Raw genomic sequence first — 22,427 nt, 5'->3', positions numbered from 1 at the left:
CAAGAAAAACAAGAACAACAACAACAACAACAACATCATCATCAGATTTTAATTAAAAGTGGCTACACCAGCGTTTACAATTTCAACCTGTCGACGGACGGACGCTCTGAGTGCACAGATTTCGGGACACTTCGGAAACTCTTTCAAAGGCAGGACGCCCTGCGATCAGACAGTGCCTGCACTTAGCCCAACAAGGTGATGCTGAATGGCTTGTTCAAACGGCTGGTGGTCTTCCGTCACCATCAGACTATCAGAGCTATTTTGCGCCTTCAACTACATAAGAGTAACAGCAATGTCGCCGATCCTGCTACGGTCGTATTGTAACAGCAACAACATGTATCGATTTTAAAAGTGTCAGTTCCAGCGCCTCGCAAAGCTACCCTTCTGCGATCATTTGTTCTCAACGTCAGGATTTCTTGCCACTCCGAGGAAGAGAAAACGACGGCCGGCCATGGAGCAGAGAGATGAGGACGGGTAACACGGCACTGGCACGCGTACACCGCGGGTTGTTTCCGCCCAGTTTCGAACCAGGGACTTTTCGCGTGTGAGGCGAACATGATAGCCACTACACTACTGAAACCAACCCGTCCTGGGGTTTCGAATGGCTCCCATCGAAGCAGGCTGGTAAAACGCGCACAGGCGTTTCCCGTGGGCCTGCCTGTGAGATAAAGGTTTCTATTTTCACTGACCTATATTGCATTGCTCAAGGGCACATCAGGACACTTTGGAAACTCTTTCAAAGGAAGAATGCCCTGAGCTATGACAAGACTTACACTTACCCCAACAAGGTGATGCTCAATGGCTTGTTCATACAGCTGCTGCTCGTCTTGTGCCACCATCAGACAATCACAGAGCTATTGTGCCTTCTACACCTTACGGTAGCAACAAATCTAACTACTGCTTTACTTTAACAATAATAATGACGGCGACCACGATGACAACACGAACAACAACAAGAACAACAACAACAACATCATCATCATCATCATCAGATTTTAATAAAATGTGGCTACACCAGCGTTTACAATTTCAACCTGTCGACGGACGGACGCTCTGAGTGCACCAATTTCGGGCACTCCAATGAAGAAAAGCCACCTACCGCCTCCGGGGAACCACGAGGGCAAGCAGGACGAAAAAGGCCGGCCCACAGCAGGCTGTTTCCGCCCGATTTCAAACCGGGGACCTTTCATGCGTTAGGCGAACGTGATAACCGCTACACTTCGGAAACTGACACCGTCACCTCTTGCTTAGAACGGTTCCCGTTGGAGACTGCTGGTAAAACCGACCCGTCCTGGCGTTTCGAATGGCTCCCATCGAAGCAGGCTGGTAAAACGCGCACAGGCGTTTCCCGTGGGCCAGCCTGTGAGATAAAGGTTTCTGTTTTCACTAACCTATTTTGCATTGCTCAAGGGCACATCAGGACACTTTGGAAACTCTTTCAAAGGAAGAACGCCCTGCGCTCTGACAGTGCCTGCACTTAGCCCAACAAGGTGATGCTGAATGGCTTGTTCAAACGGCTGGTGGTATTCCTTCACCACCAGACTATCAGAGCTATTGTGCCTTCTACACCTTACGGTAGCAACAAATCTAACTACTGCTTTATTTAACAATAATAATGACGGCGACCACGACGACAACAAGAACAACAAGAACAACAACAACAACAACAAGAACAACAACATCATCATCATCATCATCAGATTTTAATTAAAAGTGGCTACACCAGCATTTACAATTTCATCCTGTCGACGGACGGACGCTCTGGGTGCACCGATTTCGGGCACTCCAATCAAGAAAAGCCACCCACCACCTCCAGGGAACCACGAGGGCAAGCAGGACGAAAAGGACTGGCCCACAGCAGGCTGTATCCGCCCGGTTTCAAACAGGGGACCTTTTGCGCGTTAGGCGAACGTGATAACCGCTACACTACGGAAACTGACACTGTGGCCTCTTGCTTCGAACGGTTACCGTTGGAGCCTGCTGGTAAAACGGGCTCAGGCGTTTCAGGTCGGCTAGGCTGTGAGATGGCGTCTGTAGTGCCGCGAAAGGATGCCGTTTTCACTGACCTGTTTGGCATTGCAAAAGGGCACATCAGGACACTTCGGAAACTCATTCAAAGGCAGGACGCCCTGCGCTCAGACAGTGCCTGCACTTAGCCCAACAAGGTGATGCTGAATGGCTTGTTCAAACGGCTGGTGGTCTTCCGTCACCACCAGACTATCAGAGCTATACTGCGCCTTCAACTACATAAGAGTAACAGCAATGTCGCCGATCCTGCTACGGTCGTATTGTAACAGCAACAACATGTATCGATTTTAAAAGTGTCAGTTCCAGTGCCTCGCAAAGCTACCCTTCTGCAATCGTTTGTTCTAAAGGTCAGGATTTCTTGCCACTCCGAGGAAGAGAAAACGACGGCCAGCCTTGGGGCAGAGAGATGGGGACGGGTAACACGGCACTGGCACGCCTGCACCGCAGGTTGTTCCCGCCCGGTTTCAAACCGGGGACCTTTCGCGTGGGATGCGAACGTGATAGCCATTACACTACAGAAACTGACCCGTCCTGGCGTTTCGAATGGCTCCCATCGAAGCAGGCTGGTAAAACGCGCACAGGCGTTTCCCGTGGGCCTGCCTGTGAGATAAAGGTTTCTATTTTCACTGACCTATATTGCATTGCTCAAGGGCACATCAGGACACTTTGGAAACTCTTTCAAAGGAAGAATGCCCTGAGCTATGACAAGACTTACACTTACCCCAACAAGGTGATGCTCAATGGCTTGTTCATACAGCTGCTGCTCGTCTTGTGCCACCATCAGACAATCACAGAGCTATTGTGCCTTCTACACCTTACGGTAGCAACAAATCTAACTACTGCTTTACTTTAACAATAATAATGACGGCGACCACGATGACAACACGAACAACAACAAGAACAACAACAACAACATCATCATCATCATCATCAGATTTTAATAAAATGTGGCTACACCAGCGTTTACAATTTCAACCTGTCGACGGACGGACGCTCTGAGTGCACCAATTTCGGGCACTCCAATGAAGAAAAGCCACCTACCGCCTCCGGGGAACCACGAGGGCAAGCAGGACGAAAAAGGCCGGCCCACAGCAGGCTGTTTCCGCCCGATTTCAAACCGGGGACCTTTCATGCATTAGGCGAACGTGATAACCGCTACACTTCGGAAACTGACACCGTCACCTCTTGCTTAGAACGGTTCCCGTTGGAGACTGCTGGTAAAACCGACCCGTCCTGGCGTTTCGAATGGCTCCCATCGAAGCAGGCTGGTAAAACGCGCACAGGCGTTTCCCGTGGGCCAGCCTGTGAGATAAAGGTTTCTGTTTTCACTAACCTATTTTGCATTGCTCAAGGGCACATCAGGACACTTTGGAAACTCTTTCAAAGGAAGAACGCCCTGCGCTCTGACAGTGCCTGCACTTAGCCCAACAAGGTGATGCTGAATGGCTTGTTCAAACGGCTGGTGGTATTCCTTCACCACCAGACTATCAGAGCTATTGTGCCTTCTACACCTTACGGTAGCAACAAATCTAACTACTGCTTTATTTAACAATAATAATGACGGCGACCACGACGACAACAAGAACAACAAGAACAACAACAACAACAACAAGAACAACAACATCATCATCATCATCATCAGATTTTAATTAAAAGTGGCTACACCAGCATTTACAATTTCATCCTGTCGACGGACGGACGCTCTGGGTGCACCGATTTCGGGCACTCCAATCAAGAAAAGCCACCCACCACCTCCAGGGAACCACGAGGGCAAGCAGGACGAAAAGGACCGGCCCACAGCAGGCTGTATCCGCCCGGTTTCAAACAGGGGACCTTTTGCGCGTTAGGCGAACGTGATAACCGCTACACTACGGAAACTGACACTGTGGCCTCTTGCTTCGAACGGTTACCGTTGGAGCCTGCTGGTAAAACGGGCTCAGGCGTTTCAGGTCGGCTAGGCTGTGAGATGGCGTCTGTAGTGCCGCGAAAGGATGCCGTTTTCACTGACCTGTTTGGCATTGCAAAAGGGCACATCAGGACACTTCGGAAACTCATTCAAAGGCAGGACGCCCTGCGCTCAGACAGTGCCTGCACTTAGCCCAACAAGGTGATGCTGAATGGCTTGTTCAAACGGCTGGTGGTCTTCCGTCACCACCAGACTATCAGAGCTATACTGCGCCTTCAACTACATAAGAGTAACAGCAATGTCGCCGATCCTGCTACGGTCGTATTGTAACAGCAACAACATGTATCGATTTTAAAAGTGTCAGTTCCAGTGCCTCGCAAAGCTACCCTTCTGCAATCGTTTGTTCTAAAGGTCAGGATTTCTTGCCACTCCGAGGAAGAGAAAACGACGGCCAGCCTTGGGGCAGAGAGATGGGGACGGGTAACACGGCACTGGCACGCCTGCACCGCAGGTTGTTCCCGCCCGGTTTCAAACCGGGGACCTTTCGCGTGGGATGCGAACGTGATAGCCATTACACTACAGAAACTGACCCGTCCTGGCGTTTCGAATGGCTCCCATCGAAGCCGGCTGGTAAAACGAACACAGGCGTTTCCCGTGGGCCAGCCTGTGAGATAAAGGTTTCTATTTTCACTGACCTATTTTGCATTGCTCAAGGGCACATCAGGACACTTTGGAAACTCTTTCAAAGGAAGAACGCCCTGAGCTATGACAAGACTTACACTTACCCCAACAAGGTGATGCTCAATGGCTTGTTCATACAGCTGCTGCTCGTCTTGTGCCACCATCAGACAATCACAGAGCTATTGTGCCTTCTACACCTTATGGTAGCAACAAATCTAACTACTGCTTTACTTTAACATTAATAATGATGGCGACCACGACGACAACAAGAACAACAAGAAAAACAAGAACAACAACAACAACAAGAACAAGAACAACAACATCATCATCAGATTTTAATTAAAAGTGGCTACACCAGCGTTTACAATTTCAACCTGTCGACGGACGGACGCTCTGAGTGCACCGATTTCGGGATACTTCGGAAACTCTTTCAAAGGCAGGACGCCCTGCGATCAGACAGTGCCTGCACTTAGCCCAACAAGGTGATGCTGAATGGCTTGTTCAAACGGCTGGTGGTCTTCCGTCACCACCAGACTATCAGAGCTATTTTGCGCCTTCAACTACATAAGAGTAACAGCAATGTCGCCGATCCTGCTACGGTCGTATTGTAACAGCAACAACATGTATCGATTTTAAAAGTGTCAGTTCCAGCGCCTCGCAAAGCTACCCTTCTTACATCGTTTGTTCTCAAGGTCAGGATTTCTTGCCACTCCGAGGAAGAGAAAACGACAGCCAGCCTTGGGGCAGAGAGATGGGGACGGGTAACACGGCACTGGCACATGTGCACCGCGGGTTGTTTCCACCCGGTTTCGAACCGGGGACCTTTCGCGTGTGAGGCGAACGTGATAGCCACTACACTACGGAAATCGACCCGTCCTGGTGTTTCGAATGGCTCCCATCGAAGCCGGATGGTAAAACACACACAGGCGTTTCCCGTGGGCCAGCCTGTGAGATAAAGGTTTCTATTTTCACTGACCTATTTTGCATTGCTCAAGGGCACATCAGGACACTTTGGAAACTCTTTCAAAGGAAGAACGCCCTGAGCTATGACAAGACTAACACTTACCCCAACAAGGTGATGCTCAATGGCTTGTTCAAACAGCTGCTGCTCGTCTTGTGCCACCATCAGACAATCACAGAGCTATTGTGCCTTCTACACCTTACGGTAGCTACAAATCTAACTACTGCTTTACTTTAACAATAATAATGACGGCGACCACGACGACAACAAGAACAACAAGAAAAACAAGAACAACAACAACAACAAGAACAAGAACAACAACATCATCATCAGATTTTAATTAAAAGTGGCTACACCAGCGATAACAATTTCAACCTGTCGACGGACGGACGCTGTGAGTGCACCGATTTCGGGCACTCCAATGAAGAAAAGCTACCCACCGCCTCCGGGGAACCACGAGGGCGAACAGGACGAAAAGGGCCGGCCCACAGCAGGCTGTTTCCGCCCGGTTTCGAACCGGGGACCTTTCGCGTGTTAAGCAAACGTGATAACCGCTACAATACGGAAACTGACACCGCCGCGTCTTGCTTCAAACGGTTACCGTTGAAGCCTGCTGGTAAAACAGGCTCAGGCATTTCAGGTCGGCTAGACTGTGAGATGGCGTCTGAAGTGCCGTGAAAGGATGCCATTTTCACAGACCTGTTTGGCATTGCTAAAGGGCACATCAGGACACTTCGGAAACTCATTCAAAGGCAGGACGCCCTGCGCTCTGACAGTGCCTGCACTTAGCCCAACAAGGTGATGTTGAATGGCTTGTTCAAACGGCTGGTGGTCTTCCGTCACCACCAGACTATCAGAGCTATACTGCGCCTTCAACTACATAAGAGTAACAGCAATGTCGCCGATCCTGCTACGGTTGTATTGTAACAGCAACAACATGTATCAATTTTAAAAGTGTCAGTTCCAGCGCCTCGCAAAGCTACCCTTTTGCGATCATTTCTTCTCAAGGTCAGGATTTCTTGCCACTCCGAGGAAGAGAAAACGACGGCCGGCCTTGGGGCAGGGAGATGAGGACGGGTAACACGGTACTGGCACGCGTGCACCGCGGGTTGTTTCCGCCCGGTTTCGAACCGGGGACCTTTCGCGCGTTAGGCAAACGTGATAACCGTTACACTACGGAAACTGACACCGCTGCCTCTTGCTTCGAACGGTTACCGTTGAAGCCTGCTGGTAAAACGTGCTCAGGCGTTTCAGGTCGGCTTGGCTATGAGATGGCGTCTGAAGTGCCGCGAAAGGATGCCATTTTCACTGACCTGTTTGGCATTGCAAAAGGGCACATCAGGACACTTCGGAAACTCTTTCAAAGGCAGGACGCCCTGCGCTCTGACAGTGCCTGCACTTAACCCAACAAGGTGATGCTGAATGGCTTGTTCAAACGGCTGGTGGTCTTCCGTCACCACCAGACTATCAGAGCTATACTGCGCCTTCAACTACATAAGAGTAGATAGTAGGGTTTTTTGGGCGCGGCCTATTTTGTTATGACGTATGCCCTAAGCTTATTAATATTCCTAAGTCATAATTGGGGGGCGTGATTTTAGGTAGAGTTATTTCCTTAATTATTCCTACGTCATATCCGTCAGAAAGTGTACACCCATAAAACCCTGAACAACAAGGCCACCCATAAATACCCCCACCCCTCTGAAGGCAACGCCCCGAAACTCTCCTCTCTATTTAAGAACCCGCGCTTCTTTTAGGCAATACCTCTTTAATTCTCAGCTTCTGAAACATCCCGCTTCTTCAACATGTCCAGCGACATCAACATGAAACCCCGCAAGAAACAATCCCGGGCAAGGGTTCCTGTACTCACCAATTTGAAGATTGAACGCTCCTGGGTGTTGTTCTGGGGGGCTCGACAGGGTTACCGCTTTAAAAGGGATCCCGGCTATGTTGGAGTGGAGCTTTTTGCTTTGGGAGAGAAGGAGGGTACGTTGGAACCTTTTGAGACGGTAATTGAATACTCTTATGAGGACTGGTTGAAGGTGATGGCCTGGAAATATCTGGGGCTTGTGGATAAGACTCTAGAAGGCTTGCAAGAGGGTCCAAGAGAATGCGAAATGGAGTCTCCGACTCAGGGTTTTGAAAGGTGTGAATGGGAAAGCTTGCAGAACTACGGTAGAGTGGTGAAGAGTCTATCTCTAACTACAGATCGTAAGATTTTGTTTAGCAGTACCCTGATTACAAACCCTATTGAAAGGGGTGTGGAGGATCCAGAAAAACAGGTTACTGAAATTATGTTTGACGCCGTGGACTGGCCGTTCTTGAAAGAGGTCATAAACTGTATAAATTATGGTTTTGACATCTTGACCAAATGTTCGCAACTGGATTTGGTTAGAAGGAGAATATGCTGGATTATGGATTATATATCCCCCTTGAATGACGACGACGATGATAAAACAGACGACGTGTGGGGTTTTGAAGGGGGGTCTGACGGCTCAGGGGCTACTCTCTTCTAAGAGGGCGGTGTGTCGTGACGTAGTGAAGAGATAGGATAAAAGGCACAACAATTCATTCATGGTTTAAAATTAAAGAGAATGTCTTACCCGAAAGCTGCGGACGTCGACAGGCTCTACAGGCCTCTTCAAACCCGGGATCACCCCTGGTTCTATTCCCCAGATTTTGTATACACTCCGGAACCCTCTGACTGCGGTTACTCTCCAAGACCTCAGACCCCGGTCCCTCAGGATGAAACAACATGCGGTGCGATGGATGTCCAAATGAGTCTCGGGGATCCCCAGCCTCTGGAGCTCATGGAGGGCCTCGATTTTGCCGAACTGTCTACCGTCTGTGCGTCTCAGGAGGGGGTCAGTCCAATGGATGTAGAAACACCCCACAAACCACCAGGCGACCCAATGAGCATCGGACTGTCCCGGGGGCATGATGAAGACGCAGGATTTTTGCCCGGGGTATGTGACCAAGTAAGCAGAGTGGTTAAAAGCACCCTGGTGTATATTCTGAGTGCTCTCATCGACCGAGCTCTGAAAGAAGTCTGTCGGGGGTGTGAAGTGAATCACCCCAGTCAGTTGAGACACAGTTGTTTGTTTGAACCAGACCGTTACTATTTCCTGTTCTATTTCAACGTGTTTTACAGAAGACTCAACAAACCGTGGCTGAAACCGGCACTAATCAAGGCGCTGTCTTACTCCCACATACATGTCACTGCGGGACAAGTCCAGAAAATCATAGATGAGATTTTGCTGGAGCTGAAAAAGGAGCCGTTTATAATAGAGAAACTTGGGCAGCTGCTCAATGACCTGGATGAGCCGAGTAGAAAAACCGCTGGCAAGCTAAAAGCTTATTTCTTCCGTAAAGAAGTTGAAGCTGGGGGCAGCGACGAAGAATTCGACATCTACGCCACTGATTCAGACTCTGACCTGAACTAAGGGACTTTGAACATGGGGAATGTTCTGGACTGCTTCTGCAACTGGTTCTGTCATCAACACTCTGCAGCTAACCTGAGAGCGCTATTACACCATGTGCTTGACAGAAAAGTAGCCAACGCGAGCCTTTTCTCTACAGATTTAACCATCGATGAGGATCAACTTTCAAACCTGGAAAAGTTAATGGCTGCTGTAACAAAGACCGGGGGGTACGAACACTGGGATGAAGCGCTCAAGGGGGCCAAGAATGATATTAGGCCATTTCATCAACATCTGTATGACCTTTTGCTGAGCATGTTTAATACACCTCTGTTTACTTTTAAAATAGGTCATATTGTTGTTTTATTTACATATGTAACTGAGGTGTGTGCCTACAAGATAAAGAAACAGGTATATTTGTTGATATAGATCAAGTAACCAATCATCTGATTTCTTTTTGTCTGGACCGTAGAAAAAATTGTTGTGTATGTTATACTTTTCTCAAATGTCTAAAAAGGGGTATCTGCTCTCCTGAAGTTGAATAAAAAACCTTGTATAAAAACTTTGCGCATAGTGTGGGTCTGTGTGGTTATTTGACAGAATGACTCGGCAAGCTCACCAAATGCAGGAACTATACTACAACCCAGCCAAGATTGGGGGTTTGGCGGGTAAGAAGGGTTTTCAAAGAGGACTCGCTGAGGCCGGAGTGAAGGTTAATGATGTGGTTGTTTCAGAATGGTTACGGGAACAAGACGCCTATACCTTACATAAACCTCTCAGGATTAAGTTTAAAAGAAACCGCGTATATGCAACTGACATAGACTCACAATGGCAAATGGATCTAGTCGATATGTCAAATTTATCAAAACATAACAATGGTCACAAATTGATGTTGATGTGTATCGATGTGTAATCAAAATATGCCTGGGCTCGAATTCTACATAATAAAACAGGTTGGGCGGTGACAAGGGCCTTTGAGGATATATTGTCCCAGGGTCGATGTCCTAAAAAACTGCAGACTGATTAAGGAAAAGAGTTTCTCAACAGAGAATTTCAGAATCTACTGAAGAGACACAAAATACATCATTTCACCACCGGAAATGAGCTTAAAGCATCGGTAGTGGAGAGGTTTAACCGCACCATAAAGACCAAAATGTGGAGATATTTTACAGCGGTCAACACGTTCAAGTATTTTGATAAAGTTCAGGATTTTATTGATGCTTACAACCAAGGGTATCACACCAGTATTAAAATGAAGTCTATAGATGTTGATCAAAGTAATTCTTTTCAGGTCTATACAAAATTATACGGACCATTTATTAAGAAGGGAAAAACTACTTATAAGTTTAACATCGGTGATGTGGTTCGCGTTTCAAAGCTAAGGAGTACTTTTGCCAAAGGTTATGAACAAACATTTTCTGACGAATATTTTACAGTTACCGAACAGTTGGCTAGAGACCCCCCCGTGTACCGGTTAAAAGACTATGACGGGGAGGATATAGAAGGAATGTTTTACGAAGCCGAGTTACAAAAAATTATTGTGGGTAAAGACAGTGTATACAGAGTTGAAAAGATATTAGCTGAAAAAACCCAGAACCGGAAAAAATATGTGTTGGTGAAATGGCTTGGATGGCCTGAAAAGTTCAATAGTTGGGTCCCGGAACAACAGGTTTGCGATATTCAATCCTTATAACAACATGCCCGCGGGTGTGTTGGGGGCATTACTTTCGATACTCAAGATGGAATCAGGAGGCTTCTACGTGACTCTACCCAGTAACGCCTCTCTCGATATATACCCTAAAAATGAAATATCCAGTTACACGGTACAATTTGGAAAATCTATAGATCTAAGGGGGTCGTGGGAAGTGGGGTTGGCGGAAATACAGTATCCTTACACTTGGGCTGTTTTACAAGATAAGGATGCCACCTTCGCCATTTTTGATGATGTTAAAAAGAGTCAATGGACATTCACGATACAAGGAGGTTATTATGACAATGTGGATAAAATATTAGATGAGATGCATAAACAGTTCTCAGAAGGCACCCCCAACATCAAGCTATATTACAACCCTATTAAAAACAGAGTGTACAAGGTGTCAAAACCAGGTATTAGCATTCAAACCAGCGGCCAACTGGGGCGTATATTAGGGTTCTATTCTGACACAGAGAGCAGGTTCTCAGAAGTGGTGTGGCGGCTTTAACACTCTTTATGTGTATACGGATATCATAACCCACCAGAGGGTTGGGGATAGTTATGTCCCCCTTTTGAGAAATGTACTTATTAAAGGTAAAAGCAATGACATGGTCACAATTACTTATGACAAGCCACACTACGTACCAGTCTCAAAGACCCACTTTGACAACATCACGATCGAAGTAAAATCGGATCAGAATATCAACGTACCCTTCCGCTTCGGTAAAGTTAATGTCAAACTACATTTTCGACCCCTGAAACAGTGTGTACATTATTAAAATGGCTACCTCGAGGGGTTATGTAGATCCTAGCGCCTATGTGGATTATTACAAGATGCAAGATGGAACGGCTTGCCCGGTTTTGTAGGAGCCCCCACAATGTATGGCGCCGGTCTAGGAGGACTCTTTCGTGGTCTCTTTAGAATGGCCGTACCCCTGCTTAAGAGAGGCTTTGCTATAGCCAGACCCCACTTGAAATCAGCGGCTAAAAATATTGTTAGTGACGTGTTCACCAATGTTATGTACCGGGCAGCTAGCCATGAGCATCAGGAGGGTTCGGGTCTCATGGTAATGGCGAGGAGGGGGGGTAAAAGAAGAAACAGCATGTGTCCACCAGGGCGACGATGATCCGTGGCTAACAAAAAACGAAGAATCTCTCATTCTCCAACATATTGTGGAAACACTCGGAGAAGGAAGCAGCACAAGAAAAAACCTGCAAAAAGAAAGTCTCAAAGAAAGAAAAATAGAGCCTCAGGATACATCTTTTAAACATGTCTTTTGTCCACAGTCTATCGGAAGAATGCGTCAAATCAGAACTGGATCTGTTTACAGTTCCATACACTCAAACGAGTATAGATAAGATCATATATGTAGAGATTCCCCCTCTTTCTGCAATTTCAGACACGGCCCCTCTGGAGTTTTTTATAGCTGGCAATGGCGAGGATTATATTGATTTGAATAACACATTTATTTTAATGAACTGAAAAGTGACTGATTAGGATGGCGATGCAATCGAGAAGACGGCCAACGCTGGGGTCATCAATTACCCGGTGGCCACCATGTTTTCACAGGTGGATGTGACCCTGGGAGATCGGCTCATTAGTCAAAGCAGCAATACTTACCCCTATAGAGCCATGATGGAGTGTAAACTTAATTATAGTGAGGAGACCCTAAGCAAACAGTTCAGCCCCGGCCTTTTCTTCAAAGACATCCTGGAAGCTATAGATGACAAGGATCCAGAGGGACTCAATAAGGGTTTGCAAAAAAGAACGGCCTCTTCAACAGAAGGGAGGACCTTTGAGCTAATGGGGCATATCAATGCAGACATATTTTTCCAAGAAAAACTCATGCTCAACGGGGTAGACATTAAAATTAAAATGATCCGTAGTAAAAGTGCTTTTTGTCTGATGACCCCTGATACGGAAAAATATAAACTGACCATATTATCGGCCTCGCTGTTTGTGAAAAAAGTGTCCGTCTCCCCGGCGGTTAAACTAGGACACGCGCAGGCGTTAATGACGGCAAACGCCAAGTACCCGATCGAAGGAGTCTATATGAAAGTCCACAGTATGCCCGCAGGGACACGGGTGATGAACCAGGAAAATCTGTTTCTAGGACAGCTCCCAAAACAGGTTATTATAGGTCTCGTGGATAATGATGCATTTACCGGGGTTTACAACAAGAACCCCTTTAACTTTAAACATAACGCGGAATTTATAGCGTTGTACGTCGATGGTGTGCAGGTTCCATCCAGACCTTTTCAACCTGACTTTGAAAACGGCAATGCGGTTCGTGAATATTACAGTCTAGTACTGGCTACGGGTCGCCATCTCAAGGATCAAACTCTGCTGATCGATCGCCGGGAATACTGCAGCGGTTACACCCTGTACGGTTTCAACCTGACCCCTGACGAAGAGTGTGGACAACATTTTTCACTGATGAAGACGGGCAATATGCGTTTGGAGATGCGTTTCAAGCAGCCTCAACCACGCACTGTAAATATGGTCGTGTATGCTGTGTTTGACAACATTATTGAGGTGAATCAGAGGAGAAACGTTCTGTATGATTATTATTAAAATGAACACCAGAGAGCTCAACCACATCATGAATGCCCTGGCCGGCTCACAGAAACTGTTTCAAGGAGTCTACCCTGCGATCAGCTGCCTAAATTTAAGATCAAGAATTTACCTGCAATGTACATAATCAACACACACCCTAAAAACATGCCCGGAGAACATTGGCTGGCTATTTATCTAAGGGAGGACCACCGTGGTGAATTTTTTGATTCCTATGCAAACCCCTCGGATTTCAGACCTTTCCCTCGGAAGATCAATAACTTTCTGCTCAACAACTGTCAAGAAACCATTTACAGTGGTCGTCAAGTACAAAGTCTTCAGACCTTCACTTGTGGTCAACACTGTGTGTCTTTTTTATATCATAGATCTAAAGGAAGGTCATACCCCGATATTATGGCCTTGTACAGTGAGGATTTAGGCCAAAATGATCAAAAAGTGGCAGAGTTTGTCAGGACACTGTGGACCCCCCCTTATAACACAATGACTTACGACCCTAGCCAGCCATGTATACAGATGGGGTGTTCTTGTGAGGATTTTAAAAGATGTCATGCATGTTAAGGTGAAAAAATAATGAAAACAGCCTTTGAATCATTAGTTTTGTTTTTATTCAACACAATTCTTATACAAAGCAGGGGTTATGGTATAAATAAATGTACAACATTAGAAAAAAAAAAAAAAAAAAAAATTGTTTGTCGGGTCATTATTTACAGGGGAGACAAATAAAAACATGAGATTATGAAGCTTCCCAACGATGGATAGATCCTGAGGATGGTCGCTCAGCATGGTCAGAATAATGAGATATCGGAGTCAGATCAGGCTCCACCTCTTTATACAGACGGATTTTTTGTCGCGTTTCCTGGTTAGGAACTGTGGATTGGGGCATGTTCAGACAGGCCATCGCCTGTAGGAAAGCATTCCAGCCTACAGGTCGGCGACTATCGGGTACCTTATTAGTGCTAGTGACACTCTTCAACAAATCAAACATGTGTGAACCTTTGATCAGTTGTCCTTTAAAAACAAATTCACCCTGTTCATTCCAAGCAGTTATTAGCGGTTTCTGAACCATTTTGTGCAGGATATATTGTGCATGTCTTTTGCTTCTGGCCGGCATGTTTCTCAAAACATCTGTTACAACATCTCCCTCTGAACTCTCAACAGGTTCGGTCACCGCAACATCTTTATCAACCGTACCCCCCGCATCAGCCCCAGAACCATTTTCTTGATAGGCCATGGTTAAAGTTAAAATGTTTTGATCTTTTTCACCCTGTCTAACCAGACGGAGGTAGCGCTGTAACGTGATGGTATACAACTGGGCTTTGGAATACTGATTTAAATCGGCCCTGGCCTGTATAGCTTTCATTTCAGAGTCCAGGTTGTTTTCGGCCGTTTGTCTAATGGGCTCTGGCCCGACAACATTTTTTCTCAGTTTCTCAAGCTGCTCCTGAGGGATCAAAAACATTTTCTGAGCATATTCCATTATTAACCTACTCTGGAAGCTAGAAGACTGGTTAGGAAAGGCACGGCTAGGCTCAACAGCGGTCCTATAAAACCCCCGGTTTGATTAATCTTCTTTCTTTTTCTTTTAATAGAATACTTCTTATTAGCGATGATCTTGATAACCGCTTTTTGTTTTTTGAGTTTAGAATGTTGAGAAGGGGTTAGGGGTATATTACCGCGTAAGATGTTAAAAGCTATTTCACACAGGGTCTCGATCAAATCCGAGGGGGCCCCTGCCAGCACAGCTTTCCTATGGCGCGGGCTCCCCTCAAATAACATTTGCAAAAGTGGCAGATTTCTTTTAATCCGAACAGACATTCTTATTTATTTCCTTTTCTTTAGCACATACACTGCCGGCCAATCGGGCGGGCACAAACCTGTTCTGAGGCGAAAGTCTTCTGGGGTTTGTGCTTTTAAGTCCGCAATCAAGTACCCGTAGGGTTTTTTGGTGGCATCCTCAAATGCCTCCAAAAAGAACTTGGTCTGGTTAGGGTACATTTGACGAGCCAATACGGTGACCTGTAGTTTATCTCTGGGGTTTTTAAAAAGAATTATATAATTGGCATTTAAATTAATAGTGCGGCTTTTTTTACCTTGAAAAAATAGATTTTGAACTAAATAAATAATACTTAAATTCCTATGATGAGTGTACTTTGTGAAAGCTTTTTCCACTTCACTGTTGTCACCGGCCTGCTCCATCAGGTCATCAAGGATCACTAGATTAGTTTGACCGGGCGGGAACAAGTCATCGTCACACAACGAGGCGGGGAGACCTTGCACAAATTTCAGATTATTTTTTTTCGAAGCCAAATCATCGTAGAGAGGTTGCCAGCAAGAGTAACACCACACTATGTTGTCAAGAGCTTGGGACACGGTTGCGTCCACATCTTCTATGATGTTCTTTATAAGATAGCTCTTCCCCGAATTGGAGGGACCGGCTATAATACAGGAGAAAGGGTGTTGAAGTCTGTTATCAAAACCACCGCTAATATCCATAAGGCAGAGTGGTATAATCAGTCTTCAACACTCTTTTATTGTACACCACCCTGAACCGTTTGTTTAGTGATCTATTTTACAACGTGTACCCCTTTTTATTGCGATAGATCTGATTTCCGGCTGTAATAATCTCACGAGGAGGCGCGTCTTTCTCGGTTAAAAAACTTTCTACCAGGGTCGTCAGAGACTTGATGTTAATGAGCTTGATGTTACAGTGGTTCAGAGTGAAACCCTTAACTTTCATACAGGTCTTACCCGCAGCCGTTCTGTATGCGTAAGTCTTAGGACCCCCTGAAACAAACTCCACTATGTGGTCCTGAGGATCTAGTTCACTCGTTAACTCCCCAAGGTAGTCCCCGAGGGGAGGGACCCAATCCCCTGGCCTGGTGACAAAGATTACAGAGTCAGTATCTTGATAGAGCGTGCGTTCCTGCAACTGATCCATTAAGTTGTACAGTTCAAGCTGGGCGTAAGCCGTGGTAAAAACCGCTATGAAAACATTAACGTTCCCCTGTTTGGTGGGGAAATCTTTAGGGGCCCTCCACTGGACCTGTGCCACGTGGTCATTTAAGAATTGAAAGTGTGATACTGCATGTTGTTTGGAAAACATAAATTCTATAAACTGTTTAGGGGTTTTAATCAAGGTTGTGTTTAGACGGTAATTTCTTTCCCCAAACTTACCCCACAGACTGTTTAAAATCAGTTTGGACATTTGTCTCTTGGCGGGGTTTACAGTTATGTTCCCCGGCTCTAGACGGATCCCTTCCTTTTCAAAATATTGCTGAACATATCGCTCTTTGGCCGCGGAGTCAACACACCATGAGGGATAGCCCGATGCCTCCTGTTTCCCTTTCAGATGGGTCATAATGTAATCAGCAAAAAGAGTATCAGGTTTTTCAGAAAAATGCCAAACCTCATACACCTTACCGACTCTGTAACCTTTCTCCACCGCCTTGTCAAGCTCAATGCTACACCAGACACCCGTCAGCGCTCTCTCTTCATCACTGTGCAGACAAGAGGTAGTTTGATTTTCAGTTTCCACACACGTTCTACACAGAGGGAACATCAATTTTCCCGAACAACTGTAAGGCAACACGGGTAAGAACAGCTCGCGAGGAGGGTACATGGTGACTTTGATCAAACCAAAGTAATGTCCGATTTCGAGAAAGTCACGATAAACAATGGTTGGACGCCCCACCGGGTACATTTTGGTCTTGTTGACATAAGGGTACAGACTGGTGAAATCATAGTAATCTACTCTCTCACCCTCCTTTACCTCATAATGTAAACAGAGGGCGTTGGTACGACCCCCAAATAACGCATCCCGGGGCTCTAGACGTTCAGGAAAGTCCAAGGTTTCCATAAACCGTTGTACCCCCGCATCCTGTTGCTTCAGGGTCGTCCACTCGTGTTCCCAAATCACCAGCACGTTCAAACCATAGGTGTTTTTTAAAGTTTCAATTCGTTCCTGGAAATCATAGTACATATCACCGCAGAGTTTTTGTGTTACGGGGTTAAAGGTGTTTGGGTCGAAGCACTGAGGACAGCCATGGTAAATACAACCAGCAAACTCATAAGCGGTACGCCGCCCGAACACGTCGCTAAAACCGTCTAAGTAGTAAGGCCCCATTTTGACTTCCCCTTGATTTAAAGCATGTCTGATGAAGATGTTATCTCGGGCACTCAGGTATTCCAGCCACTGTATGGAGACAGTCGAAAAGTTCTTTTGTCTAGCACGATAGTTGTCAGAAGTGGTGACCGCTATAGTGTTTTTCTGCAAGAAATTGGACCGATACATTTTCATGCAGAGAGACGCTATGGTCACACTTTGCAAAGGGTCGAGACCCGATGTGTTGATAACCTCGGCGCAGAAACGCACACAGGCTTCTTTAAGGATCACCACATCATTTTTACAATAAGCGGCCATCTCTTCTCGGAAATCAAAAACACCTCACTTAACCGTATTGTACCATTTAAAGAATTCCTCCCTCTCATGAGACATCATAGTATCAACCCCATAATAAGAGGCGGGCGGGTAGGACCCTTGATAATTTTGAGTGTCCTTAGTATTAAAAAAATGGCAGAACCAACCTTTCTTCTGAGCCTCAAAACCCAGAGCCTTAGGCAAAGCGCTCAATTTCATGGGGAGGAAATTTAACGAGTCTATGTAACGTTAGTTGAAAGCTTCGTCGGTGAAACACATGATCTTGCTACCCTGAGCTATTATTTTTGGGGTCACCCCATTTTCCACCAGATACTTCATCAAAATGTAAGAATCATAACCCTTAGCATTGTGGGCAATAAATGTGTAATTGAGGTATTTTGGACCGCGATACCGCGTAAAGAAATCCCTGACACAACTCTCACCGCTAGCTGACCACTCACGATCCAACATGTCAATACAGTGTATATAATTAGCAACATGGACCCCGTTTTCTTTTCGGCATTCAAAGTCAAAAAAGACATACCGGTTGTGCGGCGGCTCCTTTTTAACCGGCTGAATAAAGCACTGGTGTTCGGACCCCGGGGTTAAATCAGCATTACAGATCCTGCATCTCGGCTCCAGACATTTGTGTGGTTTAACCTCATGAAAACGGTACTGGAGGCAACACTGCGGGCAATATTTAGTTTGATCACAATAACTCCGTTTTTTAACCCCCTCAGCAGCGGCCCTCTGTACCTTATGCTCGGAAAAACAGAACGCTGAGAGACAAATCCTTAAGCAATCTTTACATCGGATGGTAGGGGCCAAACCCTTACAACATTGCGGATTGAATCAGACGTTACAGTAACCGTCACAGCGGTGCTTAAGCTTATCATTGAAGGCCTTATAACAACAATGACAAACATACGAACAACCCAAAAAAGCCGTCAAACTCTTTATTCCAAAGTAATGACTATCACTTAGGAAGAGAAACAGTGTCTGTGTATGGGTTTCAGGATGTGTCTGAAATTTCACAAATACTTCCTTTACCTCACAACGGTACCACACAACAATTTTTAAAGACAACAACTCCTCAAACTTGGTGATGTCTGAAAAGGCAACCATCTGTTGAGAGTTTAAGCCGGCCCTCTGATGAAGCATTAAAGCCTCTTGCAGAGCTTGGGGTTCAGGCATGTCGGGGGTGAGTAGTTTAATTAAACTGTAAGCAAAACAGAGCTTATTGTCCCCACTGGAACTCACCACTAATTGCCTGAGCTTGGTCCTAATTATGTCGTTCTTCAAGCATTTCGACAGTCTTCTAAGCGCCCCACCCTCAGGGTTACGAACCACATTCATTACCAGAGACAGACTTTCATCAGCTATGATGGCTGCGTTACTTTGCAATAACGCTTCGATTTTAGCCAGACGTCTAAATTATCTCCACTCAGCATTACAGATAGGTTGCTAAACAAATCATCCCCTCTGAGTTCTAACTGTACAACATCTCGAGGTCTGACCCTTTCAGCAACCTGTTCAAGCATTTTCTGCAAGGCCTCGTGTATGTTGACAAATATTTCTGCATAATTGTCACAATTTAAAAGTTCTGCAAAATTAAAACGCTGAATCATTTCAAAATTGTTATAGGCCGGTCTATCTATAATCACGGGATCACAGGTACTCTTGGACACATCATCATTTTGAACAAAGCCTTCACCCCCTACATTCTCACAGAGCATGTCATCCACAGCCTTATCAGTCTCAGAACCCTCCACATTCCGAACACCCCCACTGCTGACATCTACAAAACCCCCTTTTTGAGTAGGCTCATTTAAAGCCTGTAAAAGTCCTTCAAAGATATCCAACCGGTTAATGTCAAGACCCTCCTCTATAGTGATGGCTGCTTCTGCCGCCATCCTGTGTTCTAATTGTCTCAAATCATTTATAATAGGGGCAGAATTTGGTAGGGGTAGCTCCTCCAAAGCCTCCACCATTTCAAACAAATCGGGGTGAACTAGGGGGTGAACCTCTATAAGCGCTACCGGTGGGAGGTGGTTATTTAGATCATTGACCATCTGTAACAGGTCGGGGTTCACCGGTAAGTCTGTTAATTCACATTCTATCGGTGGTAATTGGGGGTTATTTAAATCATTTATCATTTGTAATAGTTCCAGGTTCATTGGGACATCAGAGGAGTTCACAACAGGGCCGGGGATGTTCTCTCGGGAAGGTCTTTTTGGGGCCCTAGCTTGTTCATAATCCTTTAGTTTGTGAGTTCTTTTACCAAGTCAGGACATTTTTTAATTTATTTTTTATTTTTCCAACAACCCACAATAGTAAGGCGTTTTGTGTCTATTAAAACATTAAATACGGTACAATTCGTTAGTAAGGGTATTAATAAGGGTGTTTTGGCTCTCTATCAGCAGGTTTTGCCCCACTAACACAAGTCTTTGATTTTGTAACAAAGTATGTAGCAACTCATGCCGACCTTCAGTAAGTAGCTCCGGGGGCTGGTGGCCTGGCTCAGCTTCAAAGGATGGTCGCTCCGGTAAATCTCGGTCGAAGGAGGCAGGGAGCGAGCGTATACTCATGGACGGAGACCAAGAAGGCCTTTGCGGTGACACCCTGGCCAAGCGCGGGGTACTGTTCAGCGTTTCTGTAGCCAAGAAACGGGTCTGGGGGGACGATGTTGAAACCAGGCCGTCGTTGGGTGGTGTGTCAGCCCTGACTGACGGCGACCCCTGAGGTTGTTGGATGCCTGTATTTGTTCCGCCCGACAATGCGGCGGGCTGAATCTGGGGTGTTGAATTACCCCCAGAAGGCTGTGGCCTGAGTAGATGTTGGGGGGTCTCCAAGACCACCGTGGGGGATCCTCTCGGTGATCTCACCGGGGAAGATGTTTGATCCCACTTAGACGGGGTAATTGTCCTCAATAGCTCATCCACAGAATGACTATCCCAAGAGTCTTGGGAAGAATACAAATATACATTACATTTACATCTTTAAACGGCGACAGAAATCAAACTTAAAACAACATGTCCAGGACATTCAAAACCTTTAGCTTTTTTAGACCTTTGAAAATAGCCTTAGACATTCACTACAACGCCTTATTATTTACAGAAAATATATTTATTAGGACTTGATAATAAATGTAAAACAGAGAAGCCGCTGTAAATAAACTGTTTCTTAAATGTTTCTTTAAAAACTGTAATATTGTTAATAAAACACACACACACACAACAACATTTCATTTTTAAACGAACCTTCCAAGTGTAAACGCTTCCTGATCCCGGGACTTCCTGTTTCACAAACGTTTTCACGATCTGTTTAAATATTAAATACAATGAACACCTTCAAGCCTTTTCCTACAACCACTTTAAAACAGAAGTATAATAGCGGGAGATAAGCCAAACAACTTACTAAACCCTTTCGGACGGCTTTACTTCCTAACCAGACGGTACGGCAATCGGTCATTTCTAAACACGTTCCCCAGAAACAAGCCTAGACCTGTCCGGACTTCTAAAGATCTTTCCCAGAACCCCCCGCCCTACAGGAAACGGGCACCCATCGCTTAAATATTAGCCCTCAACGGGCAAACAAAGCCCTTTTAAAAACATTAAAGTTTGAAAGATCTTACTTACCTCCACAGAATAATCGTTTCTTAAGTTTTTCGGCTGGTTTAGCTTTTTGCACCGCTGTGAAGGTAAGAGACATGTTTAACCATTAACCACACCGCTTTATAAAAAGCTTTAACCTCTTACAGGCTGCAGATATATACTCACAGCTATCAGATACCGGGGCTGACGGCCTTTCAGATTCTTGAAAGGTTACGGTTCTCGAAGGTAAAACGAAACAAGCCCTCGATGTGGAAGGCCTTTCGTTGTCTCGAACCACGTTTCTTAATACTGTTAGACAGGATAATTTTTTAAAATTAACAAAACTGGACTCAAACATCTTACAGAAACGTTATACAAACAAACAGGGGTTTAGTTCTTACCCGGTCGGCAGACAGCCTGTCTAGGGACAACCACTTCTCTTGGTCGATCCTCGGAGACATTAATCACAGGCCTTTCGATAGTTTCTGTGTAATTAAAGAGACCGGCATTAATATATATTAAAACGTTTTCATAACTCTAATGAGCCGCTTCAAAACCACACACACCCATACATAAGAACCCATGAGCGCAAACACAAAAATCTTACCGTTGTTGTTCCAGATGATCTCCTCAGCGTTGGGAATTAACTCCTGTTGACTGGCTGAAAAATAATTTTACAGAACTTAAAACAGATGTTATAGCCTTATTTACAATACATGCACACAACACGCTCTGAGTCAATGAAAATAATCTGAAGACTTACCAAAAAACTCGTTTAAATCGAAGTCGCTGATGTTGTTTCCGGACACTGTTGATCTTTAGTCTTAAATCGAAAGGTCAGTATGAGTCTGTCGAGCTGAAGACCAGACCTTCATACTTATACTGATGTCAACATGCCGGATCTTCTTGTAAGGCATTGTTCTGGTCTGGCCTTTGTGCTGCCCTGTTACCAATTAACATATCAAAACCAACCAATAAAATGACACTGCATCAAATTTCAAATAGAAACCAAGATGGAGACGATCTCTCTCCTCTCTACTCTAAACTTTTATTAGAACCTTTTGGTCTCTCAAAAAAACATTTTTAAGCATCAAGACCTATAGTCATCAACCACTAAGAATATTTCAGGCCTTTATAAGCGCTAAAAAACAACCTGA

The 22,427-nt window shown here is 45.4% G+C and overlaps 5 non-coding genes across 5 annotated transcripts; all 5 read right to left on the bottom strand.

Annotated features, from left to right (window-relative positions):
- Nucleotides 1–2,477: 2,477 nt before the first annotated feature.
- trnag-ccc (transfer RNA glycine (anticodon CCC)) lies at nucleotides 2,478–2,550 on the bottom strand. Its single transcript has one exon. It is a non-coding gene; the product is annotated as a tRNA-Gly (tRNA).
- A 1,897-nt stretch (nucleotides 2,551–4,447) lies between these two features.
- Nucleotides 4,448–4,520, bottom strand: trnag-ccc (transfer RNA glycine (anticodon CCC)). Its single transcript has one exon. It is a non-coding gene; the product is annotated as a tRNA-Gly (tRNA).
- An 889-nt stretch (nucleotides 4,521–5,409) lies between these two features.
- trnav-cac (transfer RNA valine (anticodon CAC)) lies at nucleotides 5,410–5,482 on the bottom strand. Its single transcript has one exon. It is a non-coding gene; the product is annotated as a tRNA-Val (tRNA).
- Nucleotides 5,483–6,072: 590 nt separating this feature from the next.
- trnav-aac (transfer RNA valine (anticodon AAC)) lies at nucleotides 6,073–6,145 on the bottom strand. Its single transcript has one exon. It is a non-coding gene; the product is annotated as a tRNA-Val (tRNA).
- A 541-nt stretch (nucleotides 6,146–6,686) lies between these two features.
- trnav-aac (transfer RNA valine (anticodon AAC)) lies at nucleotides 6,687–6,759 on the bottom strand. Its single transcript has one exon. It is a non-coding gene; the product is annotated as a tRNA-Val (tRNA).
- Between the last annotated feature and the right edge of the window lie 15,668 nt (nucleotides 6,760–22,427).

Source organism: Amia ocellicauda (genome assembly GCF_036373705.1).
Source record: "Amia ocellicauda isolate fAmiCal2 chromosome 11 unlocalized genomic scaffold, fAmiCal2.hap1 SUPER_11_unloc_6, whole genome shotgun sequence".
Taxonomy (NCBI): domain Eukaryota; kingdom Metazoa; phylum Chordata; class Actinopteri; order Amiiformes; family Amiidae; genus Amia; species Amia ocellicauda.
The sequence above is the reverse complement of the archived record's forward strand: the minus strand, read 5'-3'. Positions and strand labels throughout refer to the sequence as shown.